This window comes from Brassica napus, chromosome C7 (assembly GCF_020379485.1).
Source record: "Brassica napus cultivar Da-Ae chromosome C7, Da-Ae, whole genome shotgun sequence".
Lineage (NCBI taxonomy): Eukaryota > Viridiplantae > Streptophyta > Magnoliopsida > Brassicales > Brassicaceae > Brassica > Brassica napus.
Window position 1 is genome coordinate 19,803,507 of NC_063450.1, and position 12,674 is coordinate 19,816,180.

A 12,674-nucleotide genomic window follows, 5' to 3' on the forward strand; every position below is an offset into this window, starting at 1 on the left:
ACCAAATAAACCAAAAACCGATAGTATATAAACCGAACCAACCCCAAATATATATGATTTTAATTTGGTAGATAAGTCTTTTTTTTAAACACAGGTAGCTAATTTTTTATAAATCGAAATACTAAAACACTGAACCGAAACTGGACTGAAATCCGAATAAAACAGTCCTAATTATATACAAATAAAAATAAAATTATATAGAAAACTAAATTTCAGATATGTATTTTAGGATGTCAAAATAAGCTAAATTATCCAGTGTAACTCACCAAAATTGAAGCATTTTGTATGGAAAATTATAACGGGCAGCGATCACAAAGAATTTACGGTCTCCTGGGATTGATTGTGACATACGGTGTAGTATATGTAGTGCGGAGGATGAATCAATTAACCATGTTATATTTGAATGTCCAATTTCTTTACAAACATGGGCCATGTCTAAGATTTCTTCCCATCCTGGAATTTTTCCATCAGCCTTGGTATTTTCAAACATTGATTATTTATTTTGGAGACTCCCGAAAGATTATGTTTTTAGCTATTTCCCTTGGATAATGTGGTATATATGGAAAAATAGGAATGACAAGATTCACAAGAACAAAGATGGAAATCCACGAGAGCTATTACGCATAGCAAAAATTAAAGGGGATTGTGGGCTGAGGCTCAAATTATTGATAAAAAAGAACGATATAGTTTTTTACCGAATATTGAGTGGCAACCATTGGATCATACCAGAGTTTACTATCTTGATGGCGCTTAGAGGGAGAAAGATCTATTTACAGGTCAGGGATGGTTTTGCAAAACCATAGGCTAAGACGATAAGATGATGGGAGCAATGAATACCCGGAGAAGCTTATCACATTTACATGCAAAATGTGAAGCTTTGATTTGAGCTATGAAATGCATGAAGACCCTTCAGTTTTTCAAGGTATTTTTTTGCAATAGACTGTTCTCAATTGGTGAAGATGATGTCGACACCTGAAGAATGTCCAGTCTTTTCTGATCATATGGAGGAATTTCGATGTAGTAAGATTTTATTCCCTAACCTTAAGATCATGCATATACCAAAAGTACAAAACACAATGGCGGACATGCTTGCACGTGGTGCTAGAAGTTCTCCTTCGGCTATCTTATATGTCGGATATGAACCTCTGGTTTGGTTACCTGAATCAATAGGTTAATTTTCTTATTTTAGCTACGGTTGTAAAAAAAACAGTTTAACTTATTGATTATATGATACTTCACCTCAACCTAGATCATCTTAATTATAAGATGAATAAGTCAGATTATAAATTAATTTAAAATAGATAAATTATCAAACTGAAAAAATTATGTTTCAAAATGAAAAAAAAAAATGTATTTCAAAATTAATTTATGTGAAATTTAATTATAATTATATGTTGAGTTCTAAACTCTACGGCTAGACTAAACTATTTGTGTATACTGATGATTAGGAGTATTTAATATATTTATAATTATAGCATATAAATCTAATATTTACACATTTAAGGAGATCTTTTGTTTGTGAGTTAGTTTTCGAATCACTAAAATGAGTTTGGAAACATAGTTCAAATTCATAAAAAACCGTACTTAAAAGTGTTTTTAATGAAAATTTGATTTTGATATGTTTAATTTTTTGCATAAATTGATAAATTTTTTTGGAAAGCACATAATTTATAAATTTTATATTTTAATATTTTACATAAGTTACAAACAATGTGTTATCAAATAATAAAATAATCTAATTTAATATGCAAATTAAATTATTTTATTATTTGATAAAACTTTGTTTGTTCATGTATACCAATCAAAGAGAATTTAGGAATATAAAATAGGATTCAAAATCATGTTATAGTATAGATTTGAGTGTGCCAAGAGTTTAAAAAATCTGTTTTCTTTGAATTTGATACAATATTAATTAAAAAAAAAAATTGATACAATATCTATACTAAATATTTTGAAATGTACTAAGTAATACGTGTATGATAACTGAAAGTTTTAAAATAAAGTTAAGTTTATATCATTTTTCTAAAGCTAATAATTTGTCAAGGCTATGTAAATGTGAATCCATAACTTTGGATTGGGAAAAGAGTTCGAATGCAAAGATGGTACACGTTTTCGTTTACATATAAATGTTAATACATAACTTTGGATAGGAAAAGAGTTGGAATGCAATTTTTATATTTTAACATAATACTAGACCCTGATCCGCGCGCCAGCGCGGATTTGAATTTTCGGTTTTCGGTTATTTATTTAACTAAATAATGTATTTGTAATATTTGATGTATTATATTGACCAAGTAAATAATTTTTTTGGCATCTTAAACCATTTATTTACAATGAATATTCGATATCATATAAAAAATTGAACAAATAGACGTAATTAGAGAATTGTAAACGATATATAAAAACAATGGTTATTAATGTAAAATATGAAAAAATATTATATTATGACTTAGTATGGCATAAAATATTATAAATTAGTTATACATGTTTAAAGAAAATAAAATGATTTTTAAACTTCTATGAAAAATTTAACATATAAAAAATGGCGATGAATTAGTTATCAAATTGTAAATAATTTCATAATTTTATTAATAATAAATTATTTATATTCTTTATTTTTCGTCAAGATAATTATTAAATGTCCATATCATTAATATGTTAAAAGGCCATATTATGAAAGCCCATGTTGTAACCGTTTTTTCCGGGAAGTGTAACAAAAAAAATTACATTTAACTCTTCGTTTTGTTTAAGTTTGTGTCGGTAAAAGATTAAAAAAAATCTCTCTATCTTTTTCAATGTTCAATTTGAAGCTTATTATGCGGAAATCATACGCAAATATAGGCAATTGGTTGGAATCTCTATATCTTTATATTCTTATAAATTTTAAATTTATTGTTTCCTCTTTTGCAAGCAAATCAATTACCGAAGTAATAGATCAATTGGTTGGAATCAAATCTATTCTTATAATTAGTGTAATTATGGTTACAGTTTCTATATTTAATAGGTACATTAAAAATACGACATTGAAGATATTCTGTTTTGATTAATAGAAGATATTGGATTTTGAGTTTGTATTTATTGATTTGTTTTTTTATAAAGCTTAGAAAATCAATGGAATGATTGGTTGGTTGATACATCCTATAAAGAAAACGAAAACTATAGGTGGTTTGAATATTGTACATCGATCGATGCATGATGTAAGTTTACTATATAAAACTTGAACATGATCATTTCAAACTAAAATATAGGTAAGTTATATGCATTTTTTATATTGTAGTTAATACATTTTAAATATTACATAAGTCAAGTGATTCACGTTTTCGTAAAAATAAAATTCAAGTTCATTATTGGGTTGTACTCGTACGTAATAAGCTACGTTAAATATGATATATTTTTAGGTTCATTTAATGACATTAAGTTTAAATTTGATTAAGGAAAATTCATTAATTTAACTGGAAAAGACAAGCATTAAAATAGATAGGTTTATGTAATGACATTAAGTTTAAATTTGATTAAGGAAAACTCATTAATTTAACTGGAAAAGACAAACATTAAAATAAGTAGTTTAATTTAATTTTCAGTGACATGAAAGTGTAAATAATTTAGAAAACTTAGGGGTATTTTTTAATGGGTACTTCTCTTTTAATAATAGAGATACCACCATTTGTAAAACAGAAAGCAATTTATTATAGAAGATAAAAATGGGAGAATAGAGGAGTAAATTGAATTCCTTTGAGAGAAGTGATTTGACGGTTATACTTTTAATAAAATGGCACAATTTCCATTGCAAAAATATGGTTTGTGAATGATTTTAAAAATCTAAAACGGCAATGACATACCATTGTAAATAACAAAGAAAACTAAGGACAAAATCTTAATATAAATTTTATTTTAATAGTATTAATTTGAACTGAATCAGCGCATACACTGATTTTTTGTTTTCACACTCTCATTTACATATATTTAAAAGGGGTTAAATCCTGAATGAAAATTAAGAATATATCAATATTTGACATAATTAAGTTACTAATATTTAATACTCATTTCAACCCTTACTCTTTATAAGTAGCCGGTGAAACAGAAATAAAATAAATGATATCATTGGTTGCAAATATGGACAAGAATGAAACACTGCTATTTACTATCACCTCACTTAATGTCATCCACATGATACATTTATTTACCGCATACATATACATTAGGTAGTAAAATGGATGGTTAAAACTTGCATGGTACCATCTCAGAAAAAGAATGATATGAATTCGCGATATCTGAGACTAGAGTGATTGTGCCTCAAACGACATAGAATGCATAAGCACATGGTTTGAAATTTTTTGAGTGTTCTATTCTATATCGACGAAGTAGTATAGGACTTCAACTCCACTCCAACCCCTAAATACTAAAACCTCCCTGAACTCCAACCCCTAATTATTAAATCTTAATCATTAAAATCTAAACTCAAATATAAATTATAACTAGAGTTTGATCCGCGCACCCATACGGATATTGGTTCTTACATTTTTATACATTGATATTTGTTTTTTTCATAATTAGTGTTATATATTTTAGATGAGTCGTAATATAACTAATTGTATTCAAAAGGCTTGGACCGAATCGGGTAATATGGTTATTTTTAGTACAAATATCCGGATTCGTTCCAGATACATTTGTTATTTAGATATTTTTAAGTTCCTATACATCAGAGCCGAACTCATCCAGACTCAGAAAGACCTAACTCAAAACCCACACATAAATTTATAATATTCAAGCGGGGCCTAACTTCAAAATAAACAAAATGATACCTGAAAAGAACAATCTAGACCTAAATGGATAGTCAATGTTCATGGTTAACTGATTTTTAAAACTAATAAAAGGGACTATTTCTATGCGTTTGGCTAAATTAAGTAAAATATAAATATTTTTTATATAGTAAAATAATTATATGGAGTGCAAAATTAAGTGACAATAAATGTAATACATTTTTATTATTTCGATTTAAGTTATTATTTTATTCACAAAAACATGTCTTTGAATTATGTTATTGGCTACGTAATTTTTCACCGATTAATAAGAAAATTAATCATATGAAAAACTCAGCTATTTTACATTTTTGATTTTATAAATGGCACAAAATTGATATTTATTACCTAATAAATAAAAATATGTACTATTATTATTATGGTAATATAATTAATGATTTGATGTATTGTTAATGTAATATAATTAATGAAATTGTTAAACTGAGTGAAATATGGAAGAGAAGAGAAGAGAACAGTCAAATTTGAAGACATATTGTGCCATTTAAAAAAATATAAAAGCTATATCTGAAATAGTATAGTGACCATACACAAATAGTTGCACTAAATAACACATACTATACTACTCTATAATTTTCTTTTACCGAATATAGTATAGTCGACGAGTTATCTTATTCACCTCTTCTTTTTTCAGATATGGTGGTACAAACATTCACTGACCCACAGTAATTAGCTTTCACCACTATAGCGTCTACGAGCCATCTTCTCTCCTTTTTCTGACACGGCAACACATTTACCGGTCCACTTTTGTTATTCTTCACCATTGGATCTACATAACAGCCTAGGTGAACAATGATGCAATAGTTTCAACCTGTCTTGTAAGATTCAAAAACGAAAACTAAAGTATGAAAACATAGATATAGTCACGGGAATCCGTAATCTAAGAGGCGGAGAAAAAAATAGTAAACACTGGTATCAATTTTTTAAAGTGTATTTGGTAAAATAAGATAGAAAATATATTGAATATCATAGTAAATTTTTTCAGTTAGATAATAAATTATAGTTTTTTGGTTGTCATATAGTCCAATTTTCCTATTTATAACCACATACGATATCAAAAATTTCTGGAAAAATAATGGGTCGACCCCGATTCAAGCCTTGTCTCGCATATCCGATCTAAGCCTTGTTGGACATTGCGTTAGGTGCTATGCGTGCAGTCGGATAAATTCTTTTGCCGAATCAATTATTCGAGAATTCTATGGATATTACTGGAAGATTAATTTCAAAGCCTTTTTGACATAAAAAAAATTCTAGTTCTCAAACAATAACTAGTATGGAAATCTAGATTGGAATAGAATAACCAGCAAAACATAAATCCCTATAAAAAAAACATGTTCAGTTTTAGTTAATGAATTTGATGTTCGGTTTTACGCCTTTGGATTGTGGTAAATCTTGAAGTCCTAAATCTTTTTTTAATGATGCTATCTTTCTCGGTTCAGTTGAAAAGATGGGACATGCTAGCTGTCGGTTCTTAAAACATTAAGAAGATATTCTTACAATTTGTTCCGAAATGCTGACATGTCAAATATTTTAAGACTTTTATAGTAGCTATTATATATAATATTGTAACTTATTACACAGTATTATGAGTTGGTATAGGGGGTGATTGGTAGTTGTTGTAGGTGTTGTCCACAGCCATATTTATTTCTACAGCACCAAATTCAGAGCAATCAAGCTTTAAATTTTTTTTTGAAACCACAGCTCTTGAAATAACCTACAACTGTACAAGTGCTCTGCAGAGCCAAATATCCAAAGCAATTTTTTTGTTCTTTCCATAAAATTCTACAGCAATAAAATTTAAAGCCACAGCAAAAAGTCTACAGATTTTTTTCTACAGCAAAAATTTTAAAGGTACAGCCATTATCGATCGGACCCATAGTGGCTAAGGTGCTGTTTTGAATCTTTTAGTAAAGACTTGATTCTTCGTCAAAGTAATTTTGGGTAAATTTTCAGCTTAGTTTTAAAGAGGGGTACAACGCAATTTTCTTTTCTTCCTCAAGTGGTTACACTATCTGTAACTATTTCAGTGGCAGCAAAATATTTTTTTTTTTTTGTAAACTGGATTAAATTCGGGTCTATTAAAGACACAGACCTAACCCCCGGGTGGGAGGTGCAACCCACGGATGGATCCTCTCCCGGGTATTCAAATGGACCGTAAACATAGGCCCATATCTGCGTGGCCACATGTGGAGCTAGTAATTTCGCACTAGAAGGGAATTGATCCCTGGCCTGGACCAATAGGGCAATTCCTCTTCTAGTGGAAACCACTAGGCCACCACGACGTGGTTGCAGCAAAATATTTTTTCTTCCAATGTTTCATCTTATTTTTTAGTTTTTCTTTCTATTGAACTCAAAATCATAAATCTACTAAAAAAAACTCTATATTTTGAACTCCAGTGAATAGAAAAATGAGTTTTCCACATTTTCTGATTTTTAGTTTGATTATAGTAAGATTTTCGCGGTTTCTATCTGCCGAATGTTTATTTCTGCCCATACAGCCGCGGAAGCCGCGTTTTTGATCAAGGGGATCCCCAGTAATATACCCACCCTTTTTATCGTACCAAAATATATCCACGGTTAATGACTGGATTTTTGGTTTAGCTGTCACTTACTAAAAATCGAACCACTAAATTATTAGGTATAGCTTATTGACGTATTTATTATTCAGTCAAAATGATATGATAGACTTCAAGCTTATCCCCCTACTTCCATGTCGATCAAAACTTTGATCTCTAGTCAAAGCTCTTTTGATTTATTTTCTGATAGGTGTGAAACAACAAGTCTTACTTGTTTGTAAACCATCGTTTTCATAAATGATGTTCCCTTTAATTGACTCGAGTGAAGAAATGAACTACTTTAAAAAACTTAATGATAGGACTTGCCATTAAATTTAGTTTTTACGCCTAACTTACCATATTATCTAATCTATATTATAATAGTACAGTTTTTGCTCACTTCTAAAGATATCCACGTGTGCATCTTTGTGGGACCCACTTAAAAAAAAAAATTTGCCCAATTACAAGAAAAGCTCAGCTCATGTTTTCTCTGAAACTTTTTTTTGACCGAATGTTTTCTCCGAAACCGTGGTCGATCAAACTTCCATGTATTCATGATATGTCATCAACTCAAGCTTTAAATTAAGTGTTCATGGCTGCATCAAAACTTTAGTAACTCTTCGTCCTCATCTCCCATCTGTAAATTTTGTATCGGTTTGATATACAATTAACATTTGCGTTGCTTCAGATCTAAGAAGGCTCTGCGTAATGATTTTGTCGACCCCATATTCAATCCCTAATACCTCTTAAGAATCGTTTGATTGGAAGCTTTAGTACCTAAAGTCTCGGTAAATCGACGATTTGTTTCCAGGTTTGATTTTATAAATCTGATGCAGATTCTTAACAAAGAAACAAACTTCAATTGTTCGAACGATTCACTGCATCTCCTCTTTGTGAGTTGCTCCAGTTCTCCTCATATGCCTCTTTGTCCTATGCGACTCCTCTGTCGCCGGCGATGGTGGTTAAGCCTCTGGGCTCTAAGTTATTTTATTGCAGATCTCCTGCTCTTCGTTTCGTTATTGCGTTTTTGTTTATAATTTTAATTTGATTCTCTCTTTCGTTTTCATGTTTGTTCATATTGAATCTGGTTATCTTTGATCATCAATCAGGCGTTTTTGTTTACACATTGTGGATACCATAAACGCGAAATGCCACGTTCAGTTTGCTGGAAGGGATCTTCAAGCACCAGGTACGATTAGTGTATTTTAAAATCCAAACTTTGACATAGAAAATGTGTAACAGCGATTGTGTTTCTTCATTCTTGAAATGAATGTTTATGTATGCGTTATATATTCACTGTGGTTTAGTGAAGCCTTTGTCTGTTGTTTTATATTTGTCTAAGATGATTATTGATGGTTTTGGTTGATATTTGTTTAAAACAGGCATTGTTCTACAACTCGCAAACACAATTCATGCCAAGACCTGCAGTTGTGGACAAATTAGTCAAACTGGTGACAGTTACATTAGGTAGCTCATATCACTATCCTCTTAAATCTGGGTTCCGCAACTCAAAATCTGATCTTGGCACTAGAATTTCCTTCAAGGTGATCACTTCAGCTTCTTAATCTTCTCAGTTTTAATATCTTTACTAGGCAAGGAATTCAAATGGCTTATTCTGTTCGGTCCTCTGTAATCCTGGACTAGATAACCAAACGGAGTGATATGGATCCTTCACTTCATAGTCACTACTCATTAATCATTATTTTAGTTTGCAGACTTGCAGTAGAAGCTTGAGTTCTAATAGCTTGCCTTACTATCTGTCAGTACTCATTACTTAGTTTTCATGATAAGTTTGGTCCACTCCAAAAATTGTTTTGCATTTTTTCTGAATTGCAGTATAGCATTTCAAGAGGAGTTTCCTCAACACCAACCGTCTATGTGAATGGGTTCGAGCTGCTTGATGCTGGTTCTCCCATAGATTTTGAAGGATGGAAAACACCATTGATCCTCTGGTTAACCCACGAGAAGTAAAGATAAAGGACACCTTCCTTTCATTCCTCACCCAACCATCTTATTAGTGGTTCTTTTTTTGTTGTCTCAGACCCACACCTAATGTACTAGACATGTTTAACTCTCCACAATCTGTCTGTAAAGAAGTAATCATAAATGTATTATTAGTTTTGATTTCTAATAGTTTTGTTTCTTCAGCTAACTGAGAAGATACCGAAGGAAGTGTATGCACAGCAAAAGGAAGTCGGGGATGAAGAAAACACTGAGAATATCCCCGTTAGCACCTTCTTTATTGCGAGTGTTGGAAGATGTTACTGGTGATGTTGATGAGATCCTAAGCCAACTTGAGTAACATGTGAGATTCTTTCTTCTCAATCGTTTGTGTTTATATGACACTATATATATAAGGTTTGAACATTAGCTGTAGTTATGTGATTAAGATTATTTCTAAATTGGTTGCATTTGTTTCCGATAAAATTGTGTCACACTCTTCAACTTCACACCTAATGCTCCATACCTTCACTGTCTCCACCATCACTGAAGATAACATCTTGGAGACCTATGGCAAGGTTGTCATGATTTCTTGTCCATATGTTTGTTGTTTGGATTTTTGTTTGACAATCAAGTTCTTTTATCTCAGGAGGACGGTGAGAACACTCTTCCAAGCTAGGATTGGAAGCATCACCTTCGGGGCCGTCTGTTTTGGGAGACAAGGGCAGCGAGGTTTGTGTTACAAACCTATCAGCCCGTCAACCGTCTTTTCTCCTTGCAAGTTTTCTTAATGTTCGGATATTTTATTTCCGTTTGTTTTATTAATGAAACGTTGACGGGTTCTAATTCATACAAGATTTGCCAGTAGTGTATTGTAACTTTGATAATTTTCTTCACCATGAATAAAAAAGACCGTGTAAGCTTCACAAAACGAATAAATAAAACCTAAGGATATGATTTCCCCCTTTTTTAAAACACTTATAAATGGTTAACCGAGGATAATAGTCTTCGGTTGTTATTTGGATTTTTCCCCTTTTTAATTAAAACGAACCTATAAACCAATGTGTTTTTGTTATTATTAGAATTAAACATACTAGCAATATACAATATACTAAAATCCTAAGACTAAATTCACAGTTAACTTATTAAGGTTTTTTTAAATATTTTATTTACTTTAGTTAACTTTGGTTTGATTGTGTTCTTATAGATTTTTTGTGACTTTTTAAGGTTTTATTTTCAGTTTTATATTAGATTAAATTTATATAGTTAATTTTTAAGGGGCAGTGTAAATTATTTGTGTTTTTTAAAGGTTTTTGTTTCAGTTTTATATTGGAAATACTTTATATAATTTTTTTTATAGTCACCAACATAATGATTTCATGACCATGCGTTTATGTTTTAAAACATGATTTATTTTAAAATAACTCAATAAGGGAACCCGATTGTACTGAACCAAAACACAACCCGAATCGAATATAAACCGACCCAAAACAGATCCAAACCAAACTAATCACGGTTTACTTCAGTTGGAAAAATTCTAGAACCGAACTAGCCAAACCGAACAGAACCCAAACTGAATCGATAAAATAGTTGAAGTGCACACCACTATTAATTATGGGTAAAATAAGTGTAAATTATATTTATTGCTCGAATAAATCTTACATTTAAATGAAACAATTTTAATACATTTTCCCTTTCATTTTTAAAATATATATACTCACAACTACCTACGTAAGCACATGTCAACCCATAAACCTAATCTCATGAAGTTGAAAGCGCTAATAAAGCTATTGGGCAATAAAAAATTTTAAAAATAATTCAAAAAACTCAAACCATTTGAATTCTAATCCATTCTTATATCAACCGAATCAATGTGTTTGTAGTACAATGTTCTATTCATCATCATTATAGACAACACGGAAACACTAACATTTCAGAACATTTCAGAAAATAAACTCGACAACATCAGTCCACAGAACTACCAACGCATCAACTCCGAACCTGGCCCTGCGCTTGCGCGGAGGCTATGCCACTAGTATATTAAATTATAGTCCTATAAATTTTTATGTGTGATTTATTTGTTTTAACCCTCTCTTAGAAAATTTATCAAATTACACATAGTTTAATGAGAATATCTTTTAATATCTTAATTTTTTTATTTGAAATACAAATAAACAATTTTCTTTATAAAATTCTAACAAAATTAATAAAAAATATTTGCAATTTATTTTCGTAATTAATTAATTTATATTCTGACTATGATTAAAATATAATTAAAAATAAAATTAATTCAGTTTTGATTTAAAAATAAAAAAGAAAAATCACATAAAATAATTTAATTATACTTTACTGATAATTGAAATTTAAATTAACTTCTCTCTGGAAATAAACTTTTAAAAATATTTTGTTAGAACTTTAAAAAAAAATATTCATTTGTCTTTGGAATAAAATAAAAAATTAAAATATATCTAATCTATTAAATTAGAGTCACATTTTGGACTTTATATGTTATATTTTAATTTTAAACTATCAAACACGGGTTCATCTAAATCATTTAACTTTCGTTATATAAAATATTTATAAAAGATTTCAAACCATTTAAAACTGTATGGAAAATTAAGATTAAGATTAGTATTTAAGGTAGCCTCTCTTGGATATCTCACATTCTAATTTACCAAATCAATGTTGTACGGATTGATAATGATACAGTTAGTGGTTACGGTGGAGTCTTACAAACCAAATGGGTGTTGAATCTTTTGGACTATGTGGTTGCAATAGAAGGTTCTCAGTTTTACATGCTGGGATGGAAGAATTGTTCTGGGCATTATCGCGTGTGAAAGATATATGTAAGTTCCCTCAATTTGATTTGAGACGTACTGCTCAAATATAAGTGGATATGACTACAAATCTGGTGGATTGGTCGGGCTTCGCTTCAGAGTTGTATATATTTTAGCTTTTAGCAGGAGAACTTTGAGAGTGTGAGCTTGTTCCATATCTTTAGGAACAAAAATGTATGTGTGGTTTCACTAGCAAAATATTCTAGGACCAAAGACATTATTTTCCCATTTAAACCAGACATAGTCGGATGGAGTTTTCTTCATCTAATTTATCTTTCGATCAAAACTTGTTTTAATTATATGGACGGTTAATAAAAACTATAAAATTTTGTATTATAATGTTCACCCTTCATGGACCAATGCGGTAAAAATATTATAGTTTTATTTCTTACACAAAAAATATTTTACTGGTAGGTAAGAATTTTAAAATCAACACAATAAGAGTATGACTGGTTTCTCCGTTACCACCCGCAAACGCAGCTTCTGAGGTTGGTAGAAGTGTTGGGCGTTTAGCAACAATCGCT

General features: G+C 30.3%; 1 pseudogene; it reads left to right on the forward strand.

The window, feature by feature from the left end:
• The first annotated feature begins 8,327 nt into the window (after positions 1-8,327).
• On the forward strand, positions 8,328-11,475 carry LOC125590474 (annotated as a pseudogene).
• Positions 11,476-12,674: the final 1,199 nt, after the last annotated feature.